Raw genomic sequence first — 19,290 nt, 5'->3', positions numbered from 1 at the left:
GGGATTAGTGTCCTTATAGGAAGAGACCAGAGAGTTTGCTTCTTCTTCTCACAACCTCATTGCACCCTCTTCCATGGAAGGAGATAGAAGGAGGCCAGAAAGAAAGTTCTCATCAATGATCTTGGACTTCCCAGCTTGCAGAACTATGAGAAATAAATTCCTGTGGTTTAAGCCACCCTGTCTATAGTAATTCATTATGGCAGCCAGAGCTGACTAGTACAGCTGTGTAACTATGGGCAAGCCAAAGGTCCTTCATCATTTGAACTCCCCTCTGTCAAGTGTGAATATTAAAAACCTGCCTCACTTCACCAATTTGTTTAATTCCATGAAAAATAAATGTACATTGGTCTAAATCATGAAGAAAGTTAAATCTAAAGGGTGAAAGGAGGGTGAAGCAACATGTTACCAAGTACAAGTGTTGCTATGACAATATGTGTGGAAACAGTACCAGGTGACTGGCAAGTCAAGTCAGTTCTGTTGTGGAGACTTGGATGAGTGTTATAATCCCTCTGGGGCCTGTTTCCCTGCCCACAAAATCAGGAACTTGAACTCAGGGATCTCTAAATTCCTACAAATATAAATGCTAAGAGAAAAAAAGCAAGTGAAATTACCTGAGTTCAGAACAGTGGTCCCGATATTCATGATTTGGGACTGTGTAATCAATACTAACCTCTAATATCATGGATATGACAACGAAATGTTGAAAAATGATGTAGGGAATTTTCAATCTAAAATTAGGTCCTGAAAAAAACTTTATTTGCATTTTCAGGTCACTGAAGGATCATTAATAGGAGTTTATTGCTCCAGTTATGAATGTCCTTGACTTTAAAATGTTACCCACTTTTTATTAAATGACATTGAAAGGCCCTTACCTAGTCTTACAATTTTTTTTTTTTTTAATTTAAGTGGGAGAGGAATGGAGGGACAGGGAGAAAGAGAGAGAAACTTTGATCCATTCCTGTAAGTTCCCTGACTGGGGACTGAACCGGCAACCTCTGTGCTTCAGGATGATGCTCTAAACCAGCAGTAGTCAATCTTTTTATACCTACCACCCACTTTTGTATCTCTGTTAGTAGTAAAATTTTCTAACCGCCCACTGGTTCCACAGTAATGGTGATTTATAAAGTAGGGAAGTAACTTTACTGTATAAATGTTATAAAGCAGAGTTATAACAAGTTAAAGTATATAATAATAATTACTTACCAAGTACTTTATGTCAGATTTTTGCTGTTTGGCAGAATAAATCTTTATAAAACAACTTACTATAATTAAATCTATCTTTTTACTTATACTTTGGTTGCTCCGCTACTGCCCACCATGAAAGCTGGAACACCCACTAGTGGGCGGTAGGGACCAGGTTGACTACCACTGCTCTAAACAACTGAGCGATCCTGCCAGGGTTCTTTTATTCCCTCTTCTTTTCTTTCTTTTTTTTTAATTTAATTTAATTTTTTTTTTTTTTTTTTTTTTTTTAGAGAGAGAGGAGGGGATGGGGATAAGTGAGAAGTAGTTGCTTCACTCTAGCTGTTCATTGATTGCTTGTCATATGTGCCTTGACTGGGCAAGCCCAAGGTTTCCAACCAGCAACCTCAGCATTCCAAGTCAACACTCTATCCACTGTGCTACCATAGGCCTAGCTAGACTTGCAATTCTTTTTTTTTTTTGCATTTTTCCGAAGCTGGAAATGGGGAGGCAGTCAGACAGATTCCCGCATGCGCCCGACCGGGATACACCGGGCATGCCCACCAGGGGGCGATGCTCTGCCCATTTGGAGTCTTGCTCTGCCGTGACCAGAGCCATTCTAGCACCTGAGGCAGAGGCCATGGAGCCATTCCCAGCTCCCGGGCCATCTTTACTCTGATGGAGCCTCGGCTGCCAGAGGGGAAGAGAGAGATAGAGAGGAAGGAGAGGGGGAGGGGTAAGGGGAGGGGTGGAGAAGCAGATGGGTGCTTCTCCTGTATGCCCTGGCCAGGAATCGAACCCGGGACTCCTGCACGCCAGGCCGACGCTCTACCACTGAGCCAACCGACCAGGGCAGTCTTGCAATTCTTAAACAATTTTTCATTCTAAATATGCTCATGTCAGTTACCAAGTCATTTGTAGAGTACTGTGTTTTCATTTATCACTCTTTGTGAATAAAAGTAAAAAGTCTTGGGCCTGGCCAGTTGGCTCATTGGTAGAGCATCGGCCCAGCATGTGGAAGTACCAGGTTCGATTCTCAGGGCACACAGGAGAAGCGACCATCTGCTTCTCCACCCCCCTTCCCCTTCTCTCTCTCTCTCTTTCTCTCTCTTTCTCTTTCTCTCTCCTTCTTCTCCTCCTACAGTCATGGCTTAAATAGTTCAAGCAAGTTGGCCCTGGGTGCCGAGGAAGGCTCCATGGGCTCGTTTCCGGCACTAAAATAGCTCGGTTGCTAAGCAATGGTGTAATGGCCCCAGATGGGCAGAGTATTGCCAGTAGGGGGCTTACCAGGTGGATCCTGGTCCAGCTACATGAGGGAATCTGTCTCTGCCTCCTGTCTCTCACTTAATAACTTAAAATTACTCACTTGAAAAAAATTTTTTTAACTAAAAAGTTCTAAAATAACCTCCTGTTTCTTCTATCTTCTTAAGAATCAGACTTTCTCCTCAGGGTTCTCTTTCATGTACACCTAAGATGTTTGCATTTCACTGTTGGGAAAAAAAAAAACACTAAAGTTTATATCCCTAATGTATACTTATATGAGCAGCACTCATTCATTCATTTGACACTTTATTATCCAACACTTATTCAGGTGAGGTAAACGAGGCTTGTGTTGTTGTTCCCAAATCAGGATGCAAATCCAAATCAACTAAGATTTGTAAAAGGGCAAATTCCTAAGCCCCTACCTTAGACTTTTTAAATCATTAAGACTAAGGTGATATAAAGGAATCAGTTTATTATTTTTAAGCTCTCCAGGGAATACTAATCCACTAATACTTTTGAGAGTTTGATTCTTGAATATCAAGGCCCAATTAAAAAAATGTTTTAATTGGAGTTGCTAATTTTAAGTTAGGTTTTCCAAATAAAACATTAAATTGAAACAGCTGTATATTATCACCACTGTTTCATTAAAGAAAGAACATTTAAGAAAAATAAGGTAAGTATGGTCATAATTTTAAAATTTAAAGCCTCCTTTGTACTCCTCAAAGCATTCTGTATACACCTCTGACACATTATTTATAAAGTAAATATAATCATTTAGTTTCTTTACTGTTTCCTTAATTAGGCCATGAGTCCCTTGAGGGGAGGAACCATGTTTTGTTCATTTTTGTCCCTTCACAATCTAGCATTGCACTGTACCTAACAGGCATTCAAAAATATTTGTTGAATGAACATAACTAAATGGACTTTACAATCTGGCAAAGGGGATAAAACTTGTAGATGTATTAGTACCAGCTGGAAAGTCATAAATTGCCTAAGAGAACTGCCTACATTTTTTAAAAATTGAATTCATTGGGGTGACATTGCTTAAGAAGTGCCTGCATTTTTAAGGAATAAAGAGGAGGAGGAAGTTGTTACTTCTGGCTGAGGGTATCAGGCAAGGATCATAAAAATTACATCTGAGGTTTTCTGGGAATACACACAGGACATGCATATACAGTGTCAAGAGAGAATAAGCCTGACCTGTGGTGGCGCAGTGGATAAAGTGTCCACCTGGAAATGCTGAGGTTGCCAGTTCGAAACCCTGGGCTTGCCTGGTCAAGGCACATATGGGAGTTGATGCTTCCTGCTCCTCCCCCTCTCTCTCTCCTTTCTAAAATGAATAAAAAAAAATTTTTTTTTTAATGGCTCAACCTTTAAAAAAAAAAAGAGAGAGAATAAGAAGCAAGACACAATGTAAGCAAAGGCATGGCACTGGAAAACAGGCATATATGAGAAAACGTGAGTATTTCACTTCACTGGAGCACAGAGTGATAAATAGCAAAGGTGGGGTGGTTAGTAGTATCACTGCCAAAAAGAGACTGAGGAGCCATAGGAATCTTTGGACAAAGATATAAATAGCATTAGCTATTAGGAAAATTGAGTGTGACAGCCATATGAGCAATAAAGTAGAGCCCAGAGGCAAAGAGGTCAACCAGGAACCTTTGTGTTATGGGGGAAAAAATAAATATGGGTAGAACTAGGACAGGTACAGTGTGATTGGAAAGGAGACAGATGCAAAATGTAAGTCATTCACCTCAGGAGTCAATGAAAGAGAAGGAGGGGAGGAATACGAGGAACCTCAAATGTTCAAACATGGTGCCTGGGAGAATCTGATGATGACGATGCCATTGTCAGAAATTAGAAGATTATTGGTTGGGGAGGAGAGCTGGAATGATGAAATGTCAGCAAAATCTCCAGCATGAGATGCATAGTAATTACTTTGGGAAAAGCTCAGAAAAAGGTTGGTATTAGAATTAGAATTTGGATAGTTACCTACACAAAAATTATTTGTTAAATCCATAAGATAGTCAATGGGGCCAGCAACAAAAGAGGTAGAAAGAAACCCAAAGGATACACTATTTTTCTATTCAAACAATGTTTTTTATCACAGCAGAACATCAAAAGCTAGAAAAGGCCAAGTTGGATGAGGATTGAGAAAGGGACATTGAACTTGGAGACCATTGAACTTGGTCATCAGTCAGTTCTTTGTAAGATTAAAAGCTACTTGCAGAAAGTAAAGGTTTAAGAGGCTCATGAGGGAGACAAGTACTGTCATCTCCTCTGAGATGTTTAAAGAGCAAATCTAGTAGAGTAGCTCTTGAGGAGTATTGGTGGAGAGTTTTGCTGTTGTTGCTGTTGCTGTTTGTCATTAATATGAAGACACTGGAGTGGGGTGGAGGGAGAAGTTGAAAATGCAAAAGACACCATTGAGCCTGACCTGTGGTGATACAATGGATAAAGCATCAACCTGGAATGCTGAGATTGCCAGTTTAAAACCTTGGACAGGCTTGCCAAGTCAAGGCACATATGAGAAGCAACTACAGGGGGTCTTCGTGTTATAACAGTCTTAACATATGACTCTTCGAGTTTATGATGCTCACTCCCATAAAAACTTTTCAAAATTGAGACATGTTTCAGCTGTTATGGAAGCCTTGCAATGCTATAGGCAGATTTTGGAAGAGAAGTCATCAAGCTTCCAGACTAGCCTGGAACAATTCTTTAAGAAGGTAGGGAGGCCTGCAACAGCTCCTGTACCCTCTATATCAGCTGCTTCTCAAGATGAAACACCTGTAGTACAGGTAGAATCATCTCCAGCATATCCTGCATGTTCCTTAGGCAATCCTGATTCCCCTGACCCAGTATCTCCAGCACCTGCTGCAGGTTCTCCTGCCTCTCCAGCTTCCTCCTCCCAATAGGTCACTCTCTCCCACCTTGCAATGGCCCTTCCAGTGTGCAAGCCAACTACAGGAATAAAGGTAATTAATTTTTTTACACTCATTTTTTGTCATTTTTTTTCTGTTACTACAGTACAGTGTACAGTACAGTAGATTTATGTCTTTTTCCTTTTCTGGGGCTTAGTTGTGTTTTTATGTTCTAGATTATGATTTTACAACTGTGTTAGGATAGCTAAGTGACTTAGGCTAGGGTGTATTTTGACTTACTCCAAAATTCAGGTTAAATCACTGTCGCAGGAATGGAACTGTGTCATAACCTGAGGATGCCCTGTACTGTACATTGATGCTTCCTGCTCCTTCCCCCTACATCGTTCTCTCTCACTATCTCTACTCTTTAAAATGAATAAATAAAATCTTTAAAAAAGAGAAAGAGAGAGAGACCATTAAGATTTGTAAGATGAGTTTTGCCTTCATTTTACAGATAAGGAAACTGGGGCTCAGACAGGTTCAATAATTTACCCACAGCCCAAAACCATAACTAGCAAGAAGGAAACTGAATCTTGGTTTTTGTGACTTAAGATCTGCTCACATCATGCTAACCAGCTCCCTACCAGATAGAAGAAAATATTAGTTTAAAAAAATCCCTCCAGGTCCTAGCCGGTTGGCTCAGTGGTAGAGCGTCGGCCTGGCGTGCAGAAGTCCCAGGTTCGATTCCCGACCAGGGCACACAGGAGAAGCGCCCATCCGCTTCTCCACCCCTCCCCCTCTCCTTCCTCTCTGTCGCTCTCTTCCCCTCCCGCAGCTGAGGCTCCATTGGAGCAAAGATGGCCCGGGTGCTGAGGATGGCTCCTTGGCCTCTGCCCCAGGCGCTAGAGTGGCTCTGGTCGCGGCAGAGCGACGCCCCGGAGAGGCAGAGCATCGCCCCCTGGTGGGCAGAGCGTCGCCCCCTGGTGGGCATGCCGGGTGGATCCTGGTCGGGCACATGTGGGAGTCTGTCTGACTGTCTCTCCCCGTTTCCAGCTTCAGAAAAAAAAAAAAAAATCCCTCCAGCCCTGGCTGGACAGCTCAGTTGGTTGGAGCATCGTCCTGGAGTGCAGAGGTTGCTGGTTTGATACCGGTCAGGACACATACAGGAGCAGATTGATGTTCCTTTCTCTCTCTCCCTCTCTCCTCTCCTCTCTCTAAATCAATAAAATAAACATTTAAAATATAGATAAATAAATAAATAATAAATAAAAAAATCCCTCCATGAAGCCTGAACCAGGCAATGGCAGAGCATTGGCCTGGGATGCTGAGGACCCAGGTTCGAAACCCTGAGGTCGCTGGCTTGAGCATGGGGTCACTGGCCCAGCTGGAGGTCCCCCCCACCTCCTGTCAAGGCACATATGAGAAAGCCATCAATGAACAATTAAAGTGCTGCTACTATGAGTTCATGGTTCTCATCTTTCTCCCTTCCTGTCTCTCTTGCGCTTAAAAAAAAAAAAATCCAGCCGTGGCCAGTTGGCTCAGCGGTAGAGCGTCGGCCTAGCGTGCGGAGGACCCCGGTTCGATTCCGGCCAGGGCACACAGGAGAAGCGCCCATTTGCTTCTCCACCCCTCCGCCGCGCCTTCCTCTCTGTCTCTCTCTTCCCCTCCCGCAGCCAAGGCTCCATTGGAGCAAAGATGGCCCCGGGCGCTGGGGATGGCTCTGTGGCCTCTGCCTCAGGCGCTAGAGTGGCTCTGGTCGCAACATGGCGACGCCCAGGATGGGCAGAGCATCGCCCCCTGGTGGGCAGAGCGTCCCCCATGGTGGGCGTGCCGGGTGGATCCCGGTGGGGCGCATGCGGGAGTCTGTCTGACTGTCTCTCCCTGTTTCCAGCTTCAGAAAAATGCAAAAAAAAAAAAAATCCCTCCGTGGAGACATAGGAAAGGTATCAATGACTTGCCATTCTTCCTGCTTGCATTTTAATGTAGCTTAGTGATATTCTTTAAAATCGCTCTTCTATTAATAAACAGAGATTCAAGGAGTTAGAAAGTTACCTAGCTGTCTCATCTTTCTTCTCTGCTTGGAAGGCTTCTGTGTTTCCTTCCAGTCACTGATGTTGAACAGGTGACATCACTTCTCAGAGGGCTTGAAGCAGAACAGGTTTAACCTTATATAATTTATAGCTTTACCACATGGCTAGGTAATTAAGATTTAGCTATTTTAATTTATTTTTCTCCTACCTCCTACTGGCCTAGACTAAAACAAAGATCTGTTTTTCAAACAAGTCAAGTAGACAAAAAGATCAGCTACTTAAAATCAAGACAGAGCACCCAAGTTCAATAATGCCAGAGCAGGGTCTAGACATGGGAAAGAATCTGGCCCTAGAGTACCTATGTAAATATCTTTTGCTTCCAAAGATAGCACTGATTCAATCGATTATAATCTGGGTATGTAGGTGTGTCTGAAATACAAAGTTTGAAAAACAATTTTAAAAACACTACACATATACTAAGTTTTGTTTTACTGGTGAACTGGTTTACAGGCTTGAAGCAAACAAGGTTTGTAAGGCCTAAAACTTATACACTCTTGGATGTCCTTGTGAAGACAAACAATGTGAGATTGTTAGGGTCTCTGCCAGGGCGTTGGAGGAGACTGGGACAAAAGTGGCCCCAAAGCTTAATCTTTATGAGCCCTGAGAAAAGCTGCCTCTAGCTGCAAATCCCTTTTGGAGGAGTTGTTATTGCATGGAACCCTGTGTGTTTACCTACCTCTATTTGGTGGTGTCCCAGAGCCTTTATTTGAAAGAAGCCATCCAGTTCTCAGCTGCCCAGAATGATGTCTCATATTTCAGTGCTCTTGTTTGGTGTTTTCTTTGAATGATTTCTTCTGCCTTCACTGAAAAAAATATAAAATGATGATTAAGAAAACCTCAGCATAGAGAATTCCTTGCACTTAACTTCTTATTGTTGGTGATTTCTACACAGTACTTGTTCTTTAAAAAAACTGATGTGAGGGCCCTGGCCGGTTGGCTCAGCGGTAGAGCGTCGGCCTAGCGTGCGGAGGACCCGGGTTCAATTCCCGGCCAGGGCCCATAGGAGAAGCGCCCATTTGCTTCTCCACCCCTCCGCCGCGCCTTCCTCTCTGTCTCTCTCTTCCCCTCCCGCAGCCAAGGCTCCATTGGAGCAAAAAAAAGATGGCCCGGGCGCTGGGGATGGCTCTGTGGCCTCTGCCCCAGGCGCTAGAGTGGCTCTGGTCGCAACATGGCGACACCCAGGAGGGTCGCAACATGGCGACGCCCAGGATGGGCAGAGCATCGCCCCCTGGTGGGCAGAGTGTCGCCCCCTGGTGGGCGTGCCGGGTGGATCCCGGTCGGGCGCATGCGGGAGTCTGTCTGACTGTCTCTAAAACTGATGTGAAGCCCCAAATCAAAGAGTTTGAAGAGGCCCTGACTAATTGGTAGACTCAGTGGTAGAGTGTTGTCCCAGTGTGTGGAAATCCCAGGTTCAATTTCTGGTCAGGGCACACAGCAACCTTCTGCTTCTCCACCCCTCCCCCTCTCCTCTCTCTCTCTCTCTCTCTCTCTCTCTCTCTCTCTCTCTCTCTCTCTCTTTCTCTTCCTCTTCCACAGCCATGGCTTGATTGGTTTGAGCAAATTGGCCCCGGCGCTTAGCATGGCTCCATGGACGTGCCTTAGCTCGGCTGCCAAGCAGCAGAGCAGTGGCCCCAGATGCGCAGAACATCGCCCAATATGGGGCTTGCAGGGGGGAAACGAGTAGGGGTGCATGCGCAAGTCTGTCTCTGCCTCCTGCTTCTCACTTAATTTTAAAAAATGAGTTTGAAGGTATTTGGCTCATCTTTCTACCCTGTGCAGATGTTCTTTCTATAATATCCGTAATAGAAGGCTGGAGAAAATCACAGCTTTGTAGTTAGTAACTTTGTCCTTTTATTGAGCTAATCTTCATCACATATTTGAAGATGGCTGTCATATCCCATTCTGCCCTCCTCATTCTCAGAGTCTTTTCTTATATGTAAACAGACTCATTTTTCTAATCCTTTTTCTTGTTACATTGTTTCTAGACCTTTTTACTCTCTATGTGCCTCTGTATACATTCCAATTTAACAATCAGCCTCTAACAATGTGGATTCCAAAACTGACCACAATATTTCACATGCTATATGGACTATATAATAATCTTTTTTCTGGACAGTGTGTATTTTATTAATATGACCTAACATTTCCTGATGAGATATCAATGCCAAAGTTGCATAATTCATTCAACAAATATTTATTTAGCATCTATAGCATGCCGTGTGCTTTACTATATACATATAGATATCTATATATACTATAGCTATAAAGGGGAATAAGATATGCTTCTTGTTCTCAGTTTGCTTAATAAGTAAAGGCTTTTTTGCTCAATGTTTAAAAAGTGTCATGACAACAGGGAAAACTTCCCAAAGTAGAAGAAGATGCTTTAACAAAGTTTGAAAATATAGGAGTCACACAGACAAAGTAGGTGGCTACGGTTAGCAGGTGTCAGCCAAGTGGAGGCATCGGTCTGGGTATGGACAGGACTGCATGAAGTGGCATGAACCCAAATGGGAATGATGGAGAAAAGAAAGATCATGAGAAATAAGGGTGCTCAGCTAAAGTTTTTGAACTTCATTTTGACAGCTATAGGGAACCACTAAATGATGGTCAGATTTGCATTTTAGGAAGATCACTCTGGCAGCAGGAGGACAGAGAAAGGATGGGCCAGACCAGGAGAAATAATCCAGGGGAGACACAGTGAGAGCCTGAAACAGGGCAGAGGAAGTAGAAATGCAGAAGACTGACACAGGGAGTAGAAGCTGCCCCACTCAAAGACCTGATGGACACAGATGAAAGGCACACTAGAGAGAAGGCAGGGATGGGAGCAGACAACAGTAATTAAAGCAGGGTTTCAATCCCTGCTCTAAAATTTCTGATTGTATGATCTTAAATGGTTTGATTTCATCAAAGATCAGCATTCTCTTTGCATAATAAAATATCACCTTTCAGCAGGGATCTTATACACACTAAATGGAACAATGAGTAAAGCTCTTACATGTTTTGCCCACTGTATAGCACATAATAAGTGCTCGATACAGAACAATAGGTATTGTAGTTGGCTATTTATGGTGGTGGTGATTATGCTGCTGCAATTCAGCTGAAGAGAGAATTCAGAGGGAGAAGCAAGTTTGGGGAAGAGATAATGATATTACAATAGGATCTCATATTTCTATAGTGCTTTTCAATTTTCAAATTTCTTTTGTATCCATTATCTCATTTCATATTCAGAAGAACCCTATAAGTTTCACTTGTTTCATTTCTAGGACTCCATTCTAGGAAAATAATCTAAAATGTGAATAAGTAATGGAAAATGCTTATGAGACATGGTGAATTTTTAAAAAGCAGAATGCAAAATTGTGTATATAGAATAATTTCAATTATACATTTAAAGTAGCCTGAGGGAGAAAACTCCAACCTATGAATTTTTTCTGGATAGTTGGATTGTAAATAATTGTTTTATTTTTCTCAGTATTTTTTGTGGTTTTCAAATTTTCTATAATAGATATGTATTACTTCAAAAATGGAAGTTAGAATGATACACCTCTCTTTTATTTTTTTCTTGTTAACAATACCTTGTTAAATAGATAGGTTAGTCATTATCTTCATTTTATAATACTAGCACTTTTATTGACAATAACTATAATGCATAATACTATGTACTGAGCGTTGTCTTAAGCATCTTAATAGATATTAACTTTAGATATGAGTTTAAAATTTATTAGAATGGTCTCATTTTTGTGTATTTGGCTGTAAATAATAGAAATATCTATTCAAATTGGCTTAAACAAAAATAATATTTATTGGCTTACACGACTGGAAAGATCTAGAGATGAAGAGGCAGAGAGCAGGCACGGTTCCAGCTAGGAGTTCAGCTCACCTGTCTGTGCTTCTCCTGGTCCTCCTCACGGGGCAGCTTCATCCACAGGCTAACGATGATTCATATGCAATGATTTCGGATCCTATGCTACATCAGCACAGGAAACTGTCGAGACCCAGCCTTCCAAACAAGAGTCCTGAGTTTCTCTGCTTGCACTACTTAGGTCACACACCCACTCCTGAATCAATGACTAGGATATAATGTGGGAAGAGGGGCAAAAATACGATCTGCTGAGCATCTTCTGTCAACGGGAATCCCCCAAAGATATGGAGGTGGGAGCAGAGCTGGGAGAAGGGTGATATTCAAATGAAAATCAAATGGGAAGGAAAACAGAGGAAAGAATTTCAGGGAAGAAATAAGACAATGTCAATGACTATATTTCCCAACATTCTGTTTCGTTTGGATCTTACTGGCAAATTAGCCACAAATTTCATCTTTCCTCCTTCTCAAATGTTTTTCTGGGATCCTTATTTCAGTATTCTATTTGTTATTCTGTGTGTCATTAAATACATGTTGATTCGGTAGTCTACGAAAGCAATCAGCTTCAAGTTACTTGACAACTTTTGAATTGAAGATAAGATAGATATAGAACAAGCCAAGTCATCTTCTGCTTTGACATATATTGGCAGCGTCCGTTTGTTTGTTGTTTCTTTCTTTCTTTCTTTCTTTTTTTGTATTTTTCTGAAGCTGGAAACAGGGGAGGCAGACAGACTTCCGCATGCGCCCGACTGGGATCCACTCGGCACGCCCACCAGGGGGCGATGCTCTGCCCATCCGAGGGGTCGCTCTGTTGCGACCAGAGCCACTCTAGCGCCTGGGGCAGAGGCCAAGGAGCCATCCCCAGCGTCCGGGCCATCTTTTGCTCCAATGGAGCCTCAACTGCGGGAGGCGAAGAGAGAGACAGAAAGGAGGAGAGGGGGAGGAGTGGAGAAGCAGATGGGCGCTTCTCCTGTGTGCCCTGGCCGGGAATTGAACCTGGGACCTCTGCACGCTAGGCCGACGCTCTACCACTGAGCCAACCGGCCAGGGCCTGTTTGTTGTTTCAATTAAGAAATGTCAGCGAGCCTGACCTGTGGTGGCACAGTAGATAAAGCGTCGACCTGGAAATGCTGAGGTCGACAGTTCAAAACCCTGGGCTTGCCTGGTTAAGGCACATATGGGAGTTGATGCTTCCAGCTCCTCCCTCGTTCTCTCTCTCTGTCTCTCTCTTCTCTCTCTCTCTCTCTCTGTCTCTCTCTCTCTCCCTCTCTCTCTCCTCTCTAAAAATGAACAAATAAATAAATAATTTAAAAAAAAAAAAGAAATGTCATCGAGTGAGCTCAGCTGTGTCCCACAGAGGCTCACAGAGTAAGAGGGGCTTGGGGACCTCCAAAGTCTATTCCTGGCTTTTTTCTTGCTATTGTTTTGTCCTGTGTTCTTTAAATACTGTATATATAACAGCTTTATTAAGATGTGGTTTACATATAATACAATTCACCCATTTAAAGTATACAACTCAACTGTCTTTTAATATATTCACAGAGTTATGTAACTATTATCACAATCAATTTTAGAACATTTTAATTATACCAAAAAGAAACACTGAACCTATTAGTAGTCACTCCTTATTTCCCCCCAGCCTCCCTCCCCAAACCTTGGGCTACCAATAATTTATTTTCTGTATCTATAGAATTACCTCTTTAAGAGATTTCATATGGCCTGACCTGTGGCATCAACCTGGAGTGATGAGGTTGCTGGTTCAAATCCCTGGGCTTGCCCACTCAGGGCACATATAGAAAGCAACTACTATGAGTAGATGCTTCTCACTTCTCCCCCTTCTTTCTCACTCTTTTTTTTTCTCCCTCTCTCCCTTCTCTCCAGAAAATAATAAAATAAGATCTAAAAACAAAAAAGATTTCATATGAATGGAATCATAATAATATATGTGGTCTTTTGTGACTGGCTTCTTTCACTAAGCATAATGTTTTCAAGGTTCAATTATGTTACAGTATGTGTTAGTACTCCATTCCTTTTTATTGCCAAACAATATTCTATCATATATATATGCCACATCTCATTTATCCACTCATCATTTGTTTCTACTTTTTGGTTGTTGTGAATATTGATTTTTAAGAAAAACTGTGTGCAAGTTTTTGTGTGTGAGTATATGTTTGTATTTGTCTTGGGTACATAGCTAAAAGTAGAATTACTGGGTCATATGATAGTCCTCTGTTCTGCAGGTGAGAAATTTGATCTTACCAGAACACTTAAAGTGTTCTCTTAAGGTAACCAAACTCAATAGAGCTTGCCACATAGAACTAATAGATAATATACCAATTGACAATGGGATTACAGATTTCAGGAGACCAGAATACCCATACTAGCTATTTGGGGAACCCTTTTCAATATCAAGGTATATGAGAAACTAAAAATTATTTCATTCAGTTTTTAATTTAATACTAGCAACAACTCTCTGAGGTTTAGAGAGATTAGAATATTTACATATGTACATTCCATGTTATATAGAAATTAGGTGGAAATAACAGGATTTGAACCCAGGTCAGCCTCTTTCCAGAACTCTCTCTCTCTTAAGTACAGTACTAGACAGGACACATACCATCTAAACACCATCAAATATTTCACCGTTCATTTGTTGAAAATAAGTATTTCCCATATTTTCACCCACAACACTATTCCTTCTACAGGGGACTCTTTGAAATAAGTGTATGCTAACTCTCAGCAGCTTTACTCTCAAAGAATGATCTGTTATCCAAATTCCGGAGGCGCTTTAATGTGGTTCTCGTTTTATAAGAAGTTGCTCTTGATCACATTTTCTGGTGCACCTCCGTGAAAGCACAGTCCGCAGCATTCAGAGCAGCTCCTGGCCACCTGCCCTGCAGGGACGTTTGATGTTGTCTGTACTATTTTGAGATAAAAAGAGTCCTGCAACCAGCAGTCCAGAAACATATTCCAAACCAGCTTTTAAATCCCCTGTTACATTTTACATGATGAAAGTTGCTGAAGCTTGCTTTGTTTCCAGACATACTATAGTAAACCGGGTCTCACTCCATTTTTGGATGAGCTGCCGACCAGACAAGGAGCTATTTACCGAGTGGTGACTAACTCCGCTGTCATGCCTTTAGATGTTGCTAATCTTGGAATGACCAGATTTGCTCCAGATCTTTTCAGAAAACCAGGGTTGTACCATCTGTACTTTGCTGGGTTTCACATATTAAATTATATAGCCATGATAAAATATTATGAAATGAAAATTCATTTGAGTTTTGTTAAATTTGTTAGATGTGACAAAGGTAATGTGGTTACGTGAGAAATTTATTTTCCTTTGAAATGCATATTAAAAAATATGTAGAGGTGAAACTGAAGACTAAGAGGTTGCCCCTAAATGCAAGGGCCTGTGAGAAGTAGATTGTTGAATATCTGATACAAGTACAGTTGACCCTTGAACAATGCAGGGCTTAGAGACACCAATACCCATGTAGTTGAAAATTCACATATAAATTTTGACTCCACAAAAATTTAACTACCAATAGGCTGCTGTTGACCAGAAGCCTTACCAATAACATAAACAGTCCACTAACATATATTTTGTATGCTATATGTATTATATATTGTATTCTTACAATAAAATAAATTAGAGAAAAGACAATGTTATTGAAAAAATTATAAGAAAGAAGAAATACATTTACAGTATTTATTAAGAAAAATCCATGTCTAAGTGGACCCACGCAGTTCAAAACTGTGTTGTTTGAGGGTCAAATGTATTTCAAAAGCTCATTACCTGAATCATTGAGATTTCACTATTTGTACAATCTTTCAGATCTGCTAGAAATATTTATAGTGAAATGCACAAGAACAGTAAAGATAAACTATAAGACAAATGTATCAACTGACATGTTTGGTGAGCATAAATGATACTTGAATATTAGAAGATCAAGTTAACATCATTAGATAAAAAGATTATAACAGTTTCAAGTCATAAAAACGATGTATGGGGCAATAATCCATCCTTGCAAGAGGAGTTATTCTTGTGATGGTTGTTTTTAATCTTTTGCTCTTGGCTGTTGCCTTAGCTAGATTAAGGTTGAAGCTCTCAGGATCGATGAGGTTGAATTATCAGTGATAAAGAGTACAGAGAAGTTTAAGGATTCATGCCTTCAATGATGGGTTTTCTATATAATTCTTCATCATGCCATTTGCTTTGCTCTTTAGTAAAAGTTTTTGGGTGTTCAATGTTCAATCTCGAGTTCTCTTTTTCTATCACTCAGCTATGTTATAAATCAATTCTAATTCAAGTTCAGAGGTATCTGATGGAAACCAAACAAAGTGAGTTCTCAACTACCCATCTACTTTATGTTACCCAGGACCTCGTAGTTCCTCAGACCGCAAACCTCCTTTCTTGACCATTCCCTTGAGGAAATGCAAGGATTTTCTTTTCTTAATTTTTTTTTTTCTAAGTGAGAGAAAGAGACAGATAGGAAGGGAGATGAGAAGCTTCAACTTGTAGTTGTGTCACTTTAGTTGTTCATTGATTGCTTCTCATACGTGCTTTAACAGCGGGGATGGGGGGTTTCAGCTGAGCCAGAGACCTTGGGCTCAAGCCAGTGACCTCTGGGCTCCAAACCAGTGAGTGACCTTTGGGCTTAAGCCAGAGACCATGGGATCATGTCAATGATACCATGCTCAAGCTGGCAAGCCTGCACACAAGCTAGATGAGCCTGTGCTTAAGCCAGCAACCCCAGGGTTTCAAACCTGGGGCCTCAGCATCCTAGGTCAAAGCTCTATCCACTGTGCCACCATCAGTCAGGTAAGGACATTCTTTTTAAAAAGTCAGTTTACCCCTGTTTGTGAAATTCTGCCAAAAGGAGATCTGGGAGTGAGAAAAGAAAAGAAAGGGACAGGTAAGGCATAGAGAAAATCATGTGAAACAGTTACTTTTTGTTGGAATCCATGGGAGTCCGAAAGACCAGAGTAACAGCCTTTATTGAAAGGAAGAATGGAACCCTGCCGGGCACTTCTCCTGGGGGAGAAGAGCGCCAGTTACAGACTAGGGGTGAGTTATATAGTGTTTGGGAGAGCCTGAGGGGGTACTGAGGCAAAAGTCCTGGTATGTCCGGAATGTTCCTCCTTGGGGGGCTTTGAGCATGTGGGTGTTGAATCAAAAGTCCTGGTGTGTCTGGAGTCCCTCCTTGGGGTGGCTTCTCAGCTTTTTGGAATTCCTCTGTCTCAGGGTCAATAGTCCAGTAAGGGTGAGGTCTGACAGATAAGCGGAACATCAAGAGGGCAGTTTGGAATTTACATATCTATCACTTTTGAGATTGTTTGTGGCTTTCCATTATTTAAATTCCATTTATCAAAAACTGATGTAGGTTTTAAAGTAAAAAAAAAATTGATGCAGTACCATTTAGCTTGCATGTGCTTAGTAAATACCTCAAAATTTCCTTAGAGTTAGCAGCTCTTTCTGCCTGCTACTGTCACTTTTAATCATTGGGTGTTATCAACACTAAGGGAAACTGAACAGTCTCAAGCAATTGCTGACACCTTAAATACTAACAGGCTACAGCTACCAAATTCCTGGGCTAAAGATATCCTACATTTCTGTGGTGATTGTACTTCCTAAGGCTAGAATTGAGACACATAATCAGATAAGGAAATGAAATATTTTAAATCCAAACATGTAGCCACCATATGTACTTGACAGTTAAAATAATATTTTCCCATTCTACCCTTGTTCATAACTGCTTTCATTGTTGCATATTACGCAGACTTGACTGTAATTAAACCTTTTCATTAAAATAGAAACCCAAACAAAGAACACGTGTTAAAGAGGAAAATATGTATAAAAATAGCAGTAATGTAATTGAAAATCATGGTGCTTAGCTATTTCATATTCTTCAGCAATGTTAGGTCATTCATTATTTTTTGTGTGTGTGACAGAGACAGCGAGAGACAGAGAGAGGGACAGACAGAGGCAGACAGACAGGAAGGGAGAGAGATGAGAAGCATCAAGTCTTCAGTGCAGCACCTTAATTGCTCATTGATTGTTTTCTGATATGTGCCTTGATGGGGGGCGATAGCAAACCAAGTGACTCCTTGCTCAAGCCCCGACCTTGGGCTCAAGCTGGTGAGCCTTGCTCAAACCAGATGAGCTCTCACGCTCAAGCCTGAGACCTCAAGGTTTCAAACCTGAATCTTCCACGTCCCAGTCCAAGGCTCTATCCACTGCACCACCGCCTGGTCAGGCAGGTCATTATTTTTAATAAATTTTTTTTGAGAACATGTTGTTAGGCCACTTTTAAAAACTGCATTTACAATTCTGGCAAATTTGATTTGCAAGAACGAAAGAGTGAAAAGCAATCCTGTTATATTCAGCACTGGGAAGATTATTTTTAGGTACTGTGTACAACTGGTTTCTCTAATTGAAGAGAGATGTGCACAACCTGGGAATAGTCCACCCAAATCAACCAAAACATGCAGAGGCTAGAAAATGAGTCATGTGAAATTTATCTTCCAGATAAACTCACACAAATGGGAAATAATGAATGTTCAGATTTATTCATTACAACATTACTTATGATGACAAAAGGTTGGAATGTACCTGGAAGTTCCTCAAGATGAGACTGGTTAGATAACTTACAGTGCAGCTATGCAATGTGCCATGGAATTTGTTGAGCTGTAAAAAAGATTGAAGAAACTCTTTATGTTATGTTAGGGAAAGATCTTCAAGACACATTGTTAAGTAAAAGAAGTTCAGAATAGTATACAGAATATGCTGGCATCATGTTAAAAAGTAAAAGAAGAAATAATATATGCTTGTATCTTCTTGGGTGTGCATAAAAATAAACTCTGAAAGTAAATGCAAGAAATCAATGAGAGTTATTACTTATATACAGTAGGTGGGCATTGAGATGAATGGGTGATGGAGAAGCAAAGAGACTTTTTCTTTTCTTTTTTTTTTTTTTTTGTATTTTTCTGAAGCTGGAAACAGGGAGAGACAGACAGACAGACTCCCGCATGCATCCGACCGGGATCCACCCGGCACACCCACCAGAGGCGAGGCTCTGCCCACCAGGGGGCGATGCTCTGCCCCTCCGGGGCATCGCTCTGCCGAGACCAGAGCCACTCTAGCGCCTGGGGCAGAGGCCAAGGAGCCATCCCCAGCGCCCGGGCCATCTTTGCTCCAATGGAGCCTTGGCTGCGGGAGGGGAAGAGAGAGACAGAGAGGAAGGAGGGGGGGGTGGAGAAGCAAATGGGCGCTTCTCCTATGTGCCCTGGCCGGGAATCGAACCTGGGTCCCCCGCACGCCAGGCCGACGCTCTACCGCTGAGCCAACCGTCCAGGGCCAAGAGACTTTTTCTATTATAGCTTTTTATATGTTTTGATTCTTGCAAATCTATTACTTATTTAAAAACCTAAATAGATAATTTAAAACAAAGCCAAAATGAAAAGAACCAATATGAAAAATCACAAAAGGAATGAGATGTCTATGTTTATGAAGACCCCTAAGAAATACATCTGAATATCTCCATAATCGGTGTAAATTACCACATTGGTAATTCAATCACAAAGACAAACAATGAATGAATTGATTGCACCATAATATAGTTCACTCATGATTCAAAGACATGGCCCTAATTTACAGAAGAGAAGATTGAATTAGTAAATGATTTTTCTAAGATGACAAAAGATCAGTCAATGAAAGAATAACACAATTCACTATTTTCTGTACCTAATAATGTTTGTAAAGCACTGTATATTTTGCAAACTGCTTTACAAATATTGTCTAATTTGATCCATCTTTACAAAACTCTTTGTGGTTTGTTGGACAGAAATGTATTTCTCATTTTACAAATATAAATGAGAAACAGAAATAAAGCGAAGATGAACACTTTGCAATGGTCTCAACCAATAGAACAGGATATTTGCAACTGGGACTAGCTTGAAAAATGAGGAATGTATGATCACTGGACTTGCCAAGTCACTGGACCCCTTAGAAGTTTATAGCTTTAAAATTCATCTA

Source organism: Saccopteryx bilineata, chromosome 2, assembly GCF_036850765.1.
Source record: "Saccopteryx bilineata isolate mSacBil1 chromosome 2, mSacBil1_pri_phased_curated, whole genome shotgun sequence".
Taxonomy (NCBI): domain Eukaryota; kingdom Metazoa; phylum Chordata; class Mammalia; order Chiroptera; family Emballonuridae; genus Saccopteryx; species Saccopteryx bilineata.
Note: the sequence above shows the minus strand (reverse complement) of the source record.